An 18,439-nucleotide genomic window follows, 5' to 3' on the forward strand; every position below is an offset into this window, starting at 1 on the left:
GAAGCCCCCAGGGACCAAGTAGCCGATTCTCACCCCCTTGAGCTATTTCTTCTGGAGGAGCACCCACTTCTACAAACACTGCCGCTGTTCCCAAAGCCACTAATAACCTAAACCCCCACATCTGGGGGTGTGACCGCACAGCTTATTGCCCTTGACCCTCAGCAGCGTTCCGTCGGTTGACTGCTCTGCCTTCACAGACTTCTCCTCTTTGACATTCTTCTCAGCCTCCTGGCCACCTGCTTCTACCTGGCTGGCTAAGCCCATCCTGTCACCTTCACTAGTTCCACTAGGTTATTGAGGCCCTTTGGTCACGAGCTCCTTCCACCAAATCAGTGCCCAAGGCTGCTGCATAACAATCTCCTTCCTTGATTAGAGCATCTTAATTATGCTCTAGGAATTTGCTTAAACAGATTAATCATTCTGGAGGACAAATATAGAAGCTGTGCTTGCTGAGGGCTCTGCTCTGAATATCCCCTAGGAAACTCTGATTACACCTGCCCACTGGGCCTCTGCCAGGGCTTTGGGTGCATCAGGGACCTAGACACTGGTGGAAAGCTGTGTGCCACTCCTGCATGCCTCTCTTTGCTCCTGCGGCCAGCAAAGCAGGCTCTAAAGGGGGGTTAATGCCTGGTTGTGAAATTGAGGTTGGGGATTGGAGGTGGGGGTGGGGCGTCCTGGTGCTCTCTCCCCTCTAGGGTACAGTCTGTACCCTGAGGAGTGGAACTGGGGACTCTTTCTCAATGAAATTAAAGTCTTGGTCAGTGTACTTACTTGTGGCAACCTGGGCCCACAGTGGTTCTCATTAAAATCCCTCGCTTTTAAAAACAACTACTGACATTGGCACCTCACCGCAGACCAACTTAATCATAATTGCCAGGATCCAGCATCTTTATTTTGAGAACTCGATTGGAAGAGCATACCAAGTGGTTCCCACATACAGCCAGGCAAAGAACCACAGCAAAATTTGGTTTTGTTTCTGTGCATGTAAATACGGGAGGGAGTCGGTCCAGAGCCTTTGATCTTGAGAGCAGTTCTGAAACTAATGGAAAGTAATGTATGATCTATCCAAAGTGGGTTTTCACAAGCCCTTGAAGCTGGGGCAGCAGTGTTTCACGGTGGTTAAAAGCCAGGGCTTTGGATCAGACTATACGGATCTGAGCGCCGTTCTACCATTTCCTAGCTCTGTGACCTTGGATAAACTACTTAACCTCTATGAGCCTCAGTCTTCTGATAAAGATTGTACCAACTTCATAGGGCTGTATAGGGAGGTGGGTAAAATTATACAAGCAAAGAGCTTAGAGCGGTGCCTGGCATATAGTAAGCTCTCAGTAAAAAATAGCTATCATTATTTTCCTCCTTATTCTCCTCAACATCACCATTTGGTTCAAGGATAGAAGAGCATGTTCATAAGAAGCCAGGTCAGTAGACTTTTCCTAGTGTGTTTTCAGGGTTCTCTAGAGAAATGGAACCAATAGGATGTGTGTATAGAAAGAGAGAGGGAAGGGGCGCCTGGGTCGCTCAGTCGGTTGGGCATCCAACTTTGGCTCAGGTCACAATCTCACGGTTTGTGGGTTCGAGCCCCGTGATGGGCTCTGTGCTGACAGCTCAGAGCCTGGAGCCTGCTTCAGATTCTCTGTCTCCCTCTCTCTCTGCCCCACCCCGGCTCGTGCTCTGTCCCTCTCTCTTTCTCTCAAAAATAAACAAATTAAAAAAAAATTTTTTTTTTTAGACGACAGAGGGAGGGAAGGAGACAGAGAGAGAGAGAGAGCGAGAGAGAAACTTATTACAGGAATTGGCTTATATGGTTATGGAAGCTGAGAAGTCCCACAGTCTGCCCTCTGTAAGCTGGGGAACCAGGAAAGCAGGTGGTATAATTCAGTCTGAGTCGGAAGCCCTGAGGCAGGAGCTCCCCTGTCTGAGAGCAAGAGAAGATGGATCTGCCAGCTCAAGCAAAGAGAACGAATTCGTCTTTCCTCTGCCTTTTTGTTTTATTCAAGCCTTCCTTGCTTTGGTGTTAAGGATCGTCTTCACTCGGTCCACTGATTCAAATGTTGAACTCTCCTGGAAACGCCCTCACAGACACACCCGGAAATGATGTTTTAGCAGCTATCTGGGCATCCCTTCGCTTTGTCAACATGGCACGGGTACAGTTAAGCACCGCACATCTTCAACATGCTTATCCGGAAACAACTAGATGACGCTTCCTTTGCCAGTATTCTCCTCGTGTAAGGAATAACCAGGAATTGAAATGTGGTCTTTTCAGGGGTTTATAGCCACAGGAAGAGCCAGATTACTCTATTGTTTGAAGATTGTCTTTTGGAAATTTTTTAATTGTTGGAAGAGAACCAAAAATAAACAAATAAGGCTAATCTACTCAAAAGAGTGAATTACAAAAACAAATGTAAATAGAGCCTTCAATAAAAAAAAAAAAAACCTGTGTTTTTCAGGTCATCGCAGTCCTGGTTGAACTATGCTGTACCTTTAAATCTTAGCATATAAGAAACTGCTAATATCCGTAGTTTTACAGGCTAGCAGGGCAGGAGAACTTGGAGGTGCTGAAGAAGGCACCAAGTTCTGTGTGGGGTCAGAGCGAGATAAATGAGCAGAATCGTGCGTCCATGAACCATGCCAAGGAGTATGCAATTGAGTCTGGAGGCCAAGAGGTTCATTTTATTGTGTAGAAAGAGTAGTGTGGAAGATGTTTATAGACAGACCTGGAGGGGGAAAAAAATCCGAAGCAGAGAAACTGATCAGGAGCATGTTTAATCAAGGAAGTAGAAAAATGCAAAATATTTAGGCATGTGTTAGTATTCTGTTTGAAGAATATAAGTGATCCAAGTTTATAACTAAGACATATCTTTGGCACCAGCAACTATATGGAATGTAAGACCATACTTTTTTTAAAAAAAGATTTACATTGCTACACTAAGATAATTTTCTTTTTCTAATGTTGCTTCTATAGGAAATTAAATGTAAAATAAGGATATTTGACTTTTCATTTCACATTAATAAATATTTTTTGGGCATCTCAGTGTGTATGATACTATGGGAAATATTAGACCAAATTAAAGATATGATCTCTGTCATTAAAAAAAAATCACATTTAAGGGTGCCTGGGTGGTTCAGTCGGTTAAGCATCCAACACTTGGTTTGGGCTCAGGTCATGATACCACAGTTTGTGAGTTCAAGCCCTGCTTCGGGCTCTGTGCTGACAGCTCAGAGCCTGCTTGGGATTCTCTCTCTCTCTCTCTCTCTCTGCTCCTCTCTTCCTCGTGCTCTCTAAAAGATCATAAAAGACTCGAAGGTGGCATCATGGAGAGGTGGAAAAAGGACAGAACTTGGTATAAAATGATCTGGGTGGAGCCCACCAGTGACTAGCATTCTGAGTTCTGAGCTCATTCGTGGTTTTCAGTCTTAACTTCCTCTTCTATATATTGGAGCTAAAATATGTGAAGGGTTAGTGTATTTGTGGAGGGATTAGACATGGTCCACGTGACCAGCGCCAGAAGCAAGATAGATATGGGCAATAGAAAGATAGAGAAAGAACCGATATGGAAAAGAAATTTTCTAGCCTTCAAAACAAAAATAGGAAGCACTCTCGGTGTCAGGAGGGGTGGGTTTCGTGTCTCTAGAAGTGTGTAGAGAGGACAGAGCAGAAATGATTCAAGCATCAGAGGATATCTTTTCCAGACACGAAGTGGAATTAAAAATGGCACTAAATGAAGTCTCATCAACATGCAATGAGAGTACAAGGCAGGAGGCGGCCTTCTGGTTGAAGACTAATGAGAAGGTTTCAATTTAGGAGGTTTTTACTGCAGTGAGCTGACTTTGAATCTAATACCTTTTTTTTCTTACTCTTTTCTGAGATAAATCTATTTTAACTAATTCTTAAAATATATTGTACTGGGTGCAAATATAAGGCCTCCTTTATTTCTCAAGGAAGTGATTTCAATGAAAAGCTATTTAACCCTAACGTGTCTGCTAAAGGCTTAACTATTCAACTATCAACTATTGAATCAACTATCAATACATTGATAGATATATTTAACTGATCCATAGGGAGAATTAAATACGTCTTTTATTTGTTAAGGCATCTAACTGACAAGAATTTAGTTTAGTAAGGGGAATTAATTGTAAGCAATGTAAGCTATAAAACTGACTCAAATCAGTATTTTTCCACATGCCTATCATCAACCTCTTAAAGAGCCACTCCTCAAAAGAGTTTTGAAATAATTATTGAGAATGTTTTATTGTATTTCATCCGAATGCTTGATGAAGTGGAAGCATTTGTTTTGTAATAATTATGTATTTATCAAAATGTCTTTCCAGATACTCACTTAAAATATTTATTTCAATGAAATTTATTAGGTAAAAGTTCCTATAAAATATTATGTACCTGAAATCCCCAATTCAACACTCTGGTCCAAAATACTCTGTCCAGGCAAGGCTTTAATACATCTGACTTTGCAGTTCGGTCCTGAATCCTGCTCAGTCATCCTTATCACCTTCACCTTCGTCCTGACCACGAGGAGCAGGTCTGTGTGACAGGGCCATGGGTAATGTCCCATCCAGGGAAATGGCCTTGTCTACTCCAGTCACTAAGCATGACTTCAGCAAGCTACACTGACTGGTTTTCTCCACAGAGGTGCATTTGGGGTGTAGGAGGCAGCTCCCCTAAAAATAGGAGTTTGATGAGTTTTTCTGTTCAAGCAGTTTCTTCACCCTGCTTTTTTTTTTTTTTTTTTTGACTCTGAAGTCATATTAGCACTACTATCCCAGTGATTCTCAGCGCTGCATGCATGTTTTAATCTGGGGAAGATTTTGAAAAATACGAATGTTGGTACCTAAAGCAGGTGGTTCTTGAACTTCAGCATCAGAACTACCTGGAGAGTTTACGAAACACAGATGGCTCACCCTTCAGAGTTCTGATTCAGTAGGTCTGGAGTAGGCCTGAGAATTTGCATTTCTAACAAGTTCCTAGGTGATGCTGAAGTTCTCCATTCAGGGACCACACATTGAGAACCAAGATCTAAAGATTTGGAATTAATTAGTCTTTGATGGGACCTGGGCACTTACCGTTTTAAAAGCCCCTCTGGTGAGTCTAATGGACGATTAGAGTGGAGAGTTATTATTAAATCTGGTAGAGTTCTTTCTTAGAAACATTTCCTTTTAAATGTTCATATCCAGGTTAAGTGTGATGTGGAAAATCTTAATGCTAAATAGCAAGGTAGCATAACACCAACAGCCAAATGTTGAGTGTGACCTAATTTAAGTGCTCTTACTTACCCTCTTACTTATTATGCCAACAGTAGCTTAGCTGTTACACACATAGTACTTGCAAGGCTATGCATTTCTTCCTAAATGAATTCTTCCTGTCTTACTTAAAAAAGACAACAACAAGCTCACGAAATTGCATTCCCAAATATTTTTCAATTCGTTCTACTCCGACGTCACTAAGCTCCTTATGAGAAGCTAACAAAGTGTTGAACAAACATGGGAAACTAAACAAACAAATGTTATTGCCAGCAACCTGGGAGCACCATCAAACACTTTAGATGAAACAGGCTCATTTGAAATTAATGCCATCACTAAAGAGCCTATAAAATCTTGATTTAGAATTAAATCTTACATTATCATGTATCACACTGGATCAGTACAGACACAATAAGCAAAAATGATTTGGGAAAACATGCTTATCTGTATTGATAAGTCACTGAAACAGAGTATTGGGTAGATGTCTTTAAAGGCCCAAGGGTGTGTTTCTCTACATACATGTCCTGGGAACCACACATCAGCACTTGCTTTGTGTATAACAAAGCTATCTCCTGGAAATTATCTCCTGGAAATTAACACCAACATTTGGCTGTTGGTGTTATGCTACCTTGCTATTTAGCATAAGATTTTCCACATCACACTTAACCTTGATATGAACATTTAAAAGTAAATGTTTCTAAGAAATTAACCAGAAACCTGAAACATCATATTTGGCATGCAGTTTTGCCTGTCAGGGATCATTGGGACTCTGGAGTGACTACTTTGTAATTTCCTACAATAGGTATGTACTGCAAATGGAATTCTTTTTTTTTTTTTTTTAATTTTTTTTTCTTTAACGTTTTATTTATTTTTGAGACAGAGAGAGACAGAGCATGAACGGGGGAGGGGCAGAGAGAGAGGGAGACACAGAATCGGAAGCAGGCTCCAGGCTCCGAGCCATCAGCCCAGAGCCCCATGCGGGGCTCGAACTCACGGACCGCGAGATCGTGACCTGAGCCGAAGTCGGCCGCTTAACCGACTGAGCCACCCAGGCGCCCCCAAATGGAATTCTTTAAGATCAATTTGATTAAAAATATGGGACATCTAGCTGGCTCAGCTGGAAGAGCATGAGACTCTTGATCTCTGATCATGAGTTCAAGCCTCACGCTGGGTGTAGAGATCACTTAAATAAAAACAAAACTAAAAAAAAAAAAATTCATAACTTTAAAAAATACATGGATAAAGGGAAGTTTTGAATATGAAAATAGTGTTTGAATTTTAAGCATGTTTTTGAAACACAAAAACCTAAAGTGAGTAAATAGGTTCCTTGTGAAAGCTACTTGCCGTTTAGAGAAGGGTTCCTTCAGATGGAACATAACAGCTAATGTTTGCACAGCACTTTACAGTTTTCAAAGCATTTCTACATGTAGTACTCTTTATATATATATAAAACTTTACATATATATATAGGCTTTATATATATAACTTTTATATATATAGGCTTTATATATATAAAACTTTATATATATATACTATATATATATATATATATATATATATAACTTTTTACAAAAACTATCCTGAAAAAGGGACATAGAATATAATTTTCCTTCTTTTGTTCAATGATATTTATCCAGGATCTATGTGAGTTTGTTACCGGCTGAAGCGGAGGTGGAGGGAAAGCGTTAAGGTGGGTGGGGATTAGTGGGCGTGGGATGGGGGTGGGTAAAGGATAGAGTTGACCCTGGGTAAGGTATGGGTGGAAGCCCACCGACCCGGGTGAGGCTATCCAAGGACATTCAGGTCCAGTGCGAGGCTGCAGATGACCGGGGCCAAGTGAGTGCAGAACCAGGGCTAATCGGGGCACTATCATTCACCAGAAAGGAGTCCAGAGTCAGATGGATGAAAGCGGACTCTTGAGAGAGTTTCAAGATCAAGGACAACGTAGCCAGAGGTGGGTCAAGATTAAAAAAAGAAAGAAAGAAAAAGAAAAAAAGACCAAATAAAGTAAAATGAAACAGGAGGACCCAGTGGAGCGGTAAGAGCCCGGGCACAAGGTCACCAGAGCACAGGAGCAGGAGAGCGCAAGGTCACAAGGGTGCAGGGGCACGCAGCTGTGCACTACGGCCCCGCCCACCTATGCTCAGCATCTTCCAGCGTGCGGAGGAATCAACACCGCCTTTTGCGCCTGAAACTTTTCCATAGGCTCTTGTCTCCACTTCAGGAGGGAGACCGTGCCTTTGGTAACAGTTTTGTTTTAGAAATCTATTACATGCTTTCATATATTTTATCGCAATCATAGGCCACCATCTCAGATTATCTGAATATGCTTAAGTCATATCTTCTGATAAAATTAGGAAATCTTGTTGTTTCTCGTGGTTTTTATGTAGTAGAGAGATGGAACCAGGTTAATCTGTATCCTTTCCTATTGTCATAGAAAATAAGAAAGAGCCCACACAATTCTGAAAGCACATTCTTAATCCTCTTCATTACCAAACTAGAAAGGGTATCAATTCCCTTCTTCCTACACATACAATAATGAGTCCCAGGCGTGAGCCCTTATCGCCCTCATTCCTCTGCACTAAAGAAGCTTACCCAGCTCCATCCTGGCCACGTGACCCAGCTCCCTGTTCCATCGCCCGGGAAAAAGTATGATGCTGCTTCCTATTTGCAAGACCTATTCCTTTCACTTTCTGACTCACATTTGTTATCTCTCTTTTCACAGGAGCTGATTCAACAAACACATAGTCAGTTATACCTTCCCCTTCATCTCATGCAGTAGCAGAAGCGGAGACAGATGAACGTGGCATTTAAACCTGGGCACTGAAATGCCTTTGCATGAGGTTTAAAGAGCCCACTAGGTATTCCTGTACCAGCATCCTCGTGACAGCTACATCTTGGTAATTGAGTAGTCATTGCTTCTTGAATGGATAGGCTGGCTCTGTCCTTGCAGCCATGCTCCCATTGTGCTTAGTGATGCTTAGAGGAATGTGCCCAGAGGTTCTGAAAGCAGCAAGGCCAAATGCTGACATCAGTTTTGTACACTGATCTAACCCTGTTGCTGCTTACAACACTGAGAACCTGAACCGGACCTGCCTCTCCTGCAGAGCAAGTTTTGGGAAAGGGCGTGGCTGCCAGTTGAGGTTGGTGGAGGCTGGGGAAGTAGGGAGGGCAGTTAGGGCATGGGGTAGAGGTCCCGGGGCCTAAGCATGCCCCAGCCATACAAGAGGCAAAGAGGGCCTAAGATTGCAGGAGAAGCAATCTGACAGGTGAGCTGTGCCCACCAGTGGGAAGCAAGGCAGGCCCTCCAAAGGCATAAAAGTGTGACAGGGCTGGCCTCTTTGGCTGACAGCTCGTGCAGGTGCACAGGGACCTTAGCTTGGCTCTGTTCTCACGGTCTTGAAACTGAGTAATTTTTTTAATGAGGCAGCTTAAGTAAGATTGAGGACTGCTGACACTCAAATGTTTTGGGCTGCCTAAGAGTGATGTCCAAGTTGGCAAGTGATACACTTGTGCTCTAAAAGTAAAACAGAAATGGAAAGTAATTGCACTAAATTGTTCTCACCCCAGAAAATTGGTGGCGGCTTCCAAAGTTTCACAAAAGCAACTACTGATTGGACTTGCCTGTGGGGCTTGATTTAAGAACCTACTGGTGACGTCATCCTGCAATAGTTTAGGATTGTCATAAAACTAGCTTTTTTCAATGCACTTGTTGTTGTCTGCAAATGCTCTGTGCTCCTGAGGCCCTGTACCCATGGCCACAAATCCTTTTAGGGGCTGCCTGACCCTGGAGTGTGCCTTGGACCTACGGGGACAGGGCTGGTCCTTTGGCACTAACGCAGAATGTTCTGAAATGAAACAGCCTTTTCCCTTCTGATCTGAGTGTCTCCAGTCTTTCCTCATCTTTGGATTTCCCCCAGCCTCCATCCCCCTGATATGCATGATGAACAAACTTGAATGGTTGTAGCTGTAACCTCCATAAGAAATGACTTGATAATCTATAAGCAAACCTGATAAATGTGGAGGCATTGAGCACAGAATAGTCACGTTGATATCTGATGGACCAGAATGACGTATTTGGGGAAATAGCTAAACCAAGAAAGGCCTTCAATACGGGCAGACCTGCTGCTCTGTCCATGATTGTCACTTTTCCTGGTTTCAAGTTAGATAGATACAACTTTCTCCCTGTCAGTCCCACCCCCGGAGTAGGTGAGGAGGTCAAAGGTCAAGCAACCACTGGGTTTATCATTTAGGCAGGATGCAAGTTTCCCTTAAGGAGGAGGTTATTTCTCATGTTTGATCTTTGCCTTCCCTACAGTATAATGGTTAAGTCCAAGGTCTCTGAAGTTAGCATCCCAGCTCTAGTTGTGTCACCTTTAGCAAATCATTTAACTTCTCTGGCCTCAGTTTCCCTAACTGAAAAATTAACTCCTGCCTCATTGGTGAGGATTAAATGCATTGGTCATCTTGGTCGGTTTGGGCCAAAACAAAAATATCATAAATTATGGGTGGCTTGAACAGCAAGCATTTATGTGTCACAGCTCTGGAGGCTGAAGTCCAAGATGAAGGTGCAGGAAGATTCCGTGTCTGGTAAGAGCTGTCTTCCTGGTCCATAGATGACTGTCTTCTTGTTGTAACTTCATGTGGCAGAAGGGACAAGAAAACTCTCTGGGGCCTCTCATAAGGGCCCTCATCTCAGTCACCTCCCAAAGGCCCCACCTCTTAATATTATCACACTGGGGTTTAGGTTTCAGTGTATGAAATGTAGAGGGACACAAACATGGAGTCTAGCACTAATACATATACAAAGTGAAGGTTGGTGTGTCTTAAGAATTCAGTGCACATTGGGGCACCTGGATGGCTCATTTGGGTACGGGTCTGACTTTGGCTCAGGTCATGATCTTGTGGGTCACAAGTTTGAGCCCACGTTGGGCTTTGTGCTGACAACTCAGGGCCTGGAGCCTGCTTCCGATTCTGTGTCTCCCTCTCTCTCTCTACTCCTCTCCTGCTTGTAGTCCCCTCACTCCTCTTTCTCTCTCTCTCAAAATAAAAAATAAATAATAAATAAATAAATAAATAAATAAATAAATAAATAAATCAGTACACATTGGGGCCCCTGGGTGGCTCAGTCAGTTAAGTGCCCGACTCTTCTTGAATTTGGCTTATGGCATGATCTCACAGTTTGTGAGTTCAAGCCCCGCATTGGGCTCTGCACTGACAATGTAGAGTTTGCGTGAGATCCTCTCTCTCTCTCTCCCTCTTTCTCTCTCTCAAAATAAATAAACTTACAAAAAAGCATTCAGTGGACTACGTGGACTACTGTCCTTCTGTTATTCTTAGCACCAAGTTTGTCAGCTCATTTCTTGATGGGGAAATCAATTCCTTTTCTCATTTATCTCCTTCCTGTTTGGACTTCCCACTCCAAGGCAAGGCAGCGGGCTGAGTTATACGGCAATTCTCAATTATTAATCCATTATTTAATCAATCAGTAAAGGTCTCACAGTTTATACAAAGGCATAGCAGGAACATTTTTCATGCAGGAAGCGGACTGAAGGTCAACTGACCTCTGAAGCCCTGGCCTACTGATTATGTCTGGCTGAGCCTCCTGCCTATTAGGCAAAGGCTGTTCAATGCAGGGACCAAATATAGCATGTGAGAAGCAAAAAGAGATGGACAGTTACTATGGAGTGCATTGCTTATGATGTTCATTTAGGGTTCCCTAGAGTCACATCAAGCCTAAGGCTCACTGGAAAGAATGAGAACCAAATCAAATCCATATCACAGTGGAATATCTCTTTCCAATACACCTTATAACCAGGCATAACTCCAAGTCATGTAATCTGCAAAACAGAGATAATTACACCTGCCTGCTCCGTGTCGCATAGAGACAGTTTGAGGATTAATTAAATAATGACTGCCAAGAACACTGAACTCCTTTGAGATAAATGCTCTACAAATGCAATCTTAGATTATTATTCAGAACTCCATTCTGTAAATATCAAGACAGACCTTTAGCTTATGAGAGCAGACCACATCTGCACTGCTGGAGCTCCCCCAGAGTGCAGGAAGCCTGTCTGGAAAATTCCTGACCACCACACTGACAATCGCTAGACAGCCGCTGGCTTAGATAGTCATATACAACCTGACAGATGCTTTCTTAACTGTTATCAGAGTCTTGCACCAGGCCCTTGCTTTTGGAGTTATAGCTTCAATAGTAACATTGCTCCTTTCAGAAGAAAATCTCTTCCATGGTTATGACCTCATTCAGCTGATTCCACTTCACAGGATTTTATCTTCCTCACTACAGAGTTCGCCCTGGATGCGGAACTTTCAGTGCTAAAATCGGGATAGTTCTGGGGAACACTGAGCTGGTTGGTCACCCTAACACATGCTGTTAAATACTAATGATCCTACTGCACTTTGTGACATTGGGGAATTTACTTCTGAGTCTTGGGAAATTGTTCTATAAAATATGAAGTTTGGAACTGAAAATAATAAGAAATTATTTTGTACAAGGTACAGTTCTAAGTATTTTATGCTTAATACCATAACTCCTACAGGAAGACATTATCATTTCATCCATCTAACAGACAAGACACATGGAAATAAAACAATTTGCTTAAGGTTACACAGCTGGTAAATGGGCAGGATTGGGGTTCCAACCCGAGTGATGAGGTACCACACCTCTTCCTGAGCACTAAGTGATACTCCCTCTCTAAGGACCTTCCAAAATGCAGAATTAATGATTTTCCTAAAAAAAAGAAGCCATTTTTTCTTTATTTTTATCTTGATAGCTCAAACTAAGGGTACAAATACTCGGGGATATTTTCTCCATTTCTCTAATTAAAAACTACAAATCAGCTTAGGACTCCTTATGTCAGGTGGTCAGCAAATCTACTACCTCCCTTTTGAGTGGTCCCCTCTCACTGAATTATCCCAGGCTGCAAGCTACCCAGGACACAGGAGGACTCAGCCCGTCTAATTGTAGAGCACTCTGGAAGCCTTCTGCCACCTTTACTGCCATTGCTTTTTGCCATTGCTCATTGGCTCCACTGAGAGCTGGCCCCACAGGCTGACCCATCACAGCAGCTGAGCCATCACTGGCTTGGCCTTTGCTTTCTGAGATGGACCGGACCTTCTCAGTGCCAGGGATGGCCAGACATGACATTTCTTATTTGACTTGCTGGGGCCACAGCTCTCCATGCACTGGGTCAGAATCATGTCAGGCATCTGCCCCTGTGCATAAAGACCTTTCTCCCTTTACCTCCTCAAGACTCATGTATCTTGGAGTCGAGTTGCTTTTCCTTTTTCAAACTTAAAAAAGGTGCAGCTGACAACTCTTTTCCACTACAGTTGTTATCTGCCCATAGTCCTAAGGGCAGTGGGCTTAACTCCACATCAACAAAATACTGGGCTGGGTGGGGGACAACGGACATTTATTTTCTCACAGTTCCGAAGGTCTGAGATTGAGATGCCAGCATGGTTGGGTTCTTGTGAGGGCTCTCTTCTTGGCTTGCAGATGGCCGCCTTCTCACTGTGTCCTCACACGGTGAAGAGAAAGTTTCGGTGGCTCCTCTTTTTATCAAAGCACTAATCCCACCATGCAGCTCCACCATCTTGACCTTATTTAAACTTCATTACCTTCCAAAGGCTCCATCTCCAAATGTCACCACATTGGAGATTAGGGCTTCAACATATGAATTGGGGAGGGGTGTAAGAGGTCACAATTCAGTGCATAGCAACAACTAACTTCTAGGGGCTCTGAACTCCACCCCCTCCCATAGGGGATAACTTGGGCAACTTAAAGGTGATTTATTCCCCTATGGTGCCCTCGTCAGAGTGACTTGCTGAGCACTCCCATTTTTGCAGAAAAAGAGAAAAACCAGCTTAAACCTCTACCTGTGAAAATAGCACCAAAATGATGACCTAAGTTACTAGTTCAGGGCTCAGTGACTCAAGGATTGGATGGTAGTTCCAAGTGGCCTTAGCATAGACCCATGTTCCTACCCTTGATTTTGAATTCAGACTTAAGGTTAAAGTGGCTCAATCAAAACAAAGTATTATTTCTTCCATTCTAGAATTAGTCATCATCATTAACTAGATGCCAACTTCCATTTACACCACATTCAGTGCTTCTGTTTATGCAGAAGTGCTGGCACCAATCACAGAGCCCCAAACGCATACCATGTGACGTGGAGAAGGATGTGATTGGGTTGGCAAGATAGGAAGATTAGGCCTCCAATTAGTGAAAGCTGACAGATTAGAGGTGTTCCATACATCAAAAATTCCACTGGTGCTTCTGGCATCTGCCTTATTTTTTGTTTGTTTTCGTTGTCATGCCCCATCCACCCCACCACTCAAGCTTCAATTTCATGGGGAAAAAACAAAAACAATACATTTAAAGCTTAAAGTGTTCTTTTGGTGCCGTCACACCTCCCTGGAAATACCATTAATACTCTGCTTTTTTAGAAGGGTGAAAAAAACAGGTCAATTATGACATCCTAGGCCAGAAATGCTAACCTATCCCTGCTGCTTTTTAAATTTTTTTTTTTTCAACGTTTATTTATTTTTGGGACAGAGAGAGACAGAGCATGAACGGGGGAGGGGCAGAGAGAGAGGGAGACACAGAATCGGAAACAGGCTCCAGGCTCCGAGCCATCAGCCCAGAGCCCGACGCGGGGCTTGAAGTCGGACGCTTAACCGACTGCGCCACCCAGGCGCCCCTCCCTGCTGCTTTTTTAGTTGAGTGTCTTTGTCTGAGGGGTATTGCAAGAATTCAATAAAATAGTGTACATAAAGCACTTAGCATGGCATCATGCACAATGAATGTTTATTGATTTTATTATTTTCTTTCTCCTGGGGGACAAAGTTATTTTCTTTTTTGTATGACTTAAGAACAGACAGATAAATGAACATATGTTGAATGAAGATTATCTAGACCAGTGGTTCTCAGAATTTTGAATTTCAAGGTCCATTGAAACTTTAAAAAAGAAATTAGGATTGATATAGGGCTACTTCTTATTTTTCTAAGCTAAGGCATGGGAAAATTAATTTCCAGCTACTAGCAACAATATGGTGTTGAAAACAAAGGAAATTGTATTACAGATATAATCTATAATTAAAGTGGAATAAATCCGACTTATGGAAAAACATGAAATATTGCTTATATTTTTCTCATTTTGCTGAGAATGGTGTTAGCCTGATGGTCTGGACTGGGGACCAACATTTAGAAATCACTAATCCAGCCCAAACTTTTGCCTCGGTAAACCATCTGAGCCAAGTGGTTGTCTCTCCTAATTTTAGGGATGAAGATTTCACAGTCCTCCTGGCAGCTTGTTTTAAAGTTTAATCACGCTCAAGTTATATCTGAGCTGCCAGAGGATTGAATCAAATCAGTGAAGAAAAGCAGCCTGACCTGCCTGCCTTCTGGGGGGACTCTGCCTTCTGGGGTGTTCACATTTATAAGAAAATATCCTCGTGGTCATTAAGAGTTGAAGACAAGCCCCACAACAAGACCTCAAATTATGAAAATAAGTAACATATGACTCTCACCACAGGCTTTTTGACCATATTCTTCCTCTTCTCTCTAGGGACACACAAGTATTCTGGAAGTACTGGAATCAGTATAAGTCATCCCTCCTTCAAGTCAGGAGGTCTTCAATCAGAGTGAAGATGAAACAAAAGCCAGCTTACTGCTGTGACCTGGTGTACCTCTACCTGAGAACCGAGCAGCCATTTGAGCCACCAGATATGTTCTACTTTTCATCCAAATTTCTAGGCCTCAAAAAACCCTTTGCATAGTTACCGAAGTTGTAAGAAAGTGAAATCGGAATAGTCCCACTTGAGATTTGTAATAATTAGTGCAAGAATCTGAAGTCCGTTGCTCTTCAGAAATGTGCGGTAACCTTGGAGGGCCTAACATTCTGTTTGGGGCAAGGTCAAGACAAATTAGATTGGTTTTATTTGTTATGTAGGTTCATTCATGCTACAAGCTTCCCATAGTGCTGACTTTTCTTTATCCTTTAAAAAATTTTTAAAAAATATTTATTTATTTTTGAGAGAGAGAGAGAGAGAGAGAGAGTGAGCATGAATGGGGGAGGGGCAGAGAGAGAGGGACACACAGAATCCGAAGCAGGCCGTCAACACAGAGCCCAATGCGAGGCTCAAACCCACGAACCGCGAGATCATGACCTGAACCGAAGTTGGACACTTAACTGACTGAGACACCCAGGCGCCCTTTCTTTATCCTTTTCAAATAAAGTTACAATACCGAGTATCCACCATTTTGTGTTTCTTTTAAGTTGAGTATACGCGAGTATACGCGAGAGCTAGTTACCCATGTACTTCATTGTGTGCATCCAGTTGGTGTCTACATCTGATGGCAGAATGATTAGAAGATTACGCAGAACACAAGTTTAATTTGAAATAAACGTAGGAGCCAATCAAGAGATTTGTTTGCTTCAAAACTCTTCCTAGTATAACAAATGCATATTTTGAAATGAAGGTTGGGATAAGGCTTTTCTACATTTTGTATATTTTTATCATGTTTTACAGTAGTCCAGTCTTCACTCCTTACCTAAGGTGACATCTGTTCTGGACCCTCAAATCAGCATAAGTGATCTAACAGCTGAACAGAATATTTGAAATTTTGATTATCCTTGAAAATTCAAGATGTGGGCCACCTTATCTGAATGTGAGCAGAAAATGAATTTGTAAAATATCAAACTGTCGTCTCAATGTTCAGGGTATTCATGTATATATTTTTGGTTTTTTAAAACCACCTTAGTTTGAATCAAATAAGTTTTTATACATACAGACAGACTCATACACATTCATGCTGTGCACCAGAGAATTGACAAAAACACACTTCCCTTTGTTGCTAAATGTTACCGTTACATTAAACATTTTTCTAGTTCCAAATAGATAAAGGTTTATATTTTTTAGGAAAGTGCTCCCAAGAATCAGACAGACAGCTGAAAGCAGAAAATATGTCAAAGTTCCTCAATACACACACCATTTTGAATGAAAGCATCAGTCCTCAGAGAGGGAGCGTGCTTTGGGGAAGGCAGAGGCGAGTTGTTCGGTAGGGGAATGCTCTTCATGCAGGTGAACTTTTGCAACACATTTTGAAAACTAAAATTATGCAGTAAATGCAGATTGCCTGTATGATATGTGGGTATTTTAAGTAATGGCCTAATTTTACCCTTTTGTCCTCCTTTCTAAAAAAATAAACATTAAACACAAAACAACAGAGAAGGGTCCAATGAGACAAGAATTCACGCGATAGGACTCTTGCCGAAAGGAAGATATATCACTGTTAAAATAGAAATAGAATTGGCTCTAGTGGGCTTTCACAAGCCATTGCCCCTGCTTTTAGCAAATTCAAGAAACCAGGACATTACTAGGTCCATATACTATCAACGGATTATCTTTTGAATACAAAACACACCCTAGACTGCATGAAGGACACTAAAGCAAGCCACAGAGACACCGAACACGGAGAATAGTAGTAGTGTTTAAACGAAGCCTTTATTGGGTGGATTGGAAAGAGAGACCATGTGGGGATAACACTTTCCGGGAAACGTTTAAATTATAATCCTCAAAGGTACAGCTATCCATGTGTGTATGGACCATGTCTCCATAACGCTGCCAGTCTTTGCTGATGTATTACAGCATTAGTGCTATTTATAATCAACAGAATTACTAACGCTGTAATCATGCAAGTTTGGTGATAGTAATTATGACAGAATAAATTGCAGTCAGAATGCCTTGCTTCAGTATTGATGTTGATGACAAACAGCCAAGGAAGGGTTCCCCCCGCCCCCCGCCACCTTTTGCTTTTAAGGGAAGCCTTCCAAGAGGGCAGAACCTGCAAATGTTTGCCAAGAGAAAGATCTTATATACCATTTAAAAATAGACTTCCTGAAGAACTGGGATTTTTGAAATGCAGATGGGGAAGAAAGGATGAGCGGAGTATACATTAGAATCTGGTATGTGATGTCCTACTTGCCTTCCAAAGTCAAATAAAACTCTCCTTTGTCCAACAAAGTGAAAAATAAATAGAATAGACTTCCCGAAAGGTGTCAGAAAGGTATTTGCCTCTTTAAATGATTTATGAATAGTTCACTTATTTTTAAAAATAATCACATATGTGTTTATATAAATTATATATGCAAACATGTGCTCACCAGTCCCCCTCGTGGAAAGGCTGTGGCTTATCCAAGTTTGGCTCTGACAGTCTTTCCTTGGTCCCCTCTCCAGTGAGAGCAGGACCGCTGCCCCACCAGTGCCATGGACAGCCTTCCTTTGGTACTGCTGTAAGGAGTTCCTTACGTGTTCCTTACATCGATGCTGGGTGAAAAATAAAATCCGGAGACTTTACTACCTATAATTAAGAGCTTCACTGTTACTAGTGATATAAATGGAGTTGTTTGAGAAACAGACATTTTATCTGGTGGTTGGTTTTATTTCCTCGTGGCTTAAATTATGGGTGAATGTTTTTCTTATTTCTTACTTTCCCTGTAAGTAGTCTGTTCAGCAGAAAAATTACTACTCATTCTTAATAACTACCAAGCAATAAAGTGAGGTGTCTATTTGGGAGAGGGTGGGTGTGCATTCCAATTATTCTGTTGGTCACGATTTTAGGATAGCAAAAGGCAGGGATTTCCAGAGCTTCTGAGAGGGTGGCTTAAAAGACTACAGGAAGTTAGTGTCAGTGCTCCGCTACTTGATGGAGGAGTGGGCTTCATGATAGCTCTGGGATTGAACAGGCACAGGCAAATAAAATAAAATCAATCCCCTTACAGTTAGGAACTCTGTTAAACGGGGCACTGGCTTGAGCTTGTTTAAAAAAGTCTATGCCCTTTGAGTCAGCAATGTGCGTTCTAGGAATTTATCCTAAGGAAATAATTAGATCAATGGCAGAGATGTACATTCAAGGACATCCTGTACATCATTGTTTATCAGGGTCCCTATTTGGGTTCACAGTCTGAAGGAGGACTTGCCCAGATACAGGTAGTTTATTTCCAAGATGATCCCAAGAAGCAGGAGGGAGAGAGAGGAGAAAGGAAAGCAAATATAATGAAGTGGATGCTTTTGGCTACAGGGGCTCAACCCCGTGCCCTCAGGCGCATTCCTCAGAAGGGCAGGAGGAGGGAACAATTATTCACCAGGTCTGTCCTGTTCT

The sequence above is a fragment of the Herpailurus yagouaroundi genome, unplaced genomic scaffold, assembly GCF_014898765.1.
Source record: "Herpailurus yagouaroundi ecotype Mexico unplaced genomic scaffold, PumYag 162, whole genome shotgun sequence".
Lineage (NCBI taxonomy): Eukaryota > Metazoa > Chordata > Mammalia > Carnivora > Felidae > Herpailurus > Herpailurus yagouaroundi.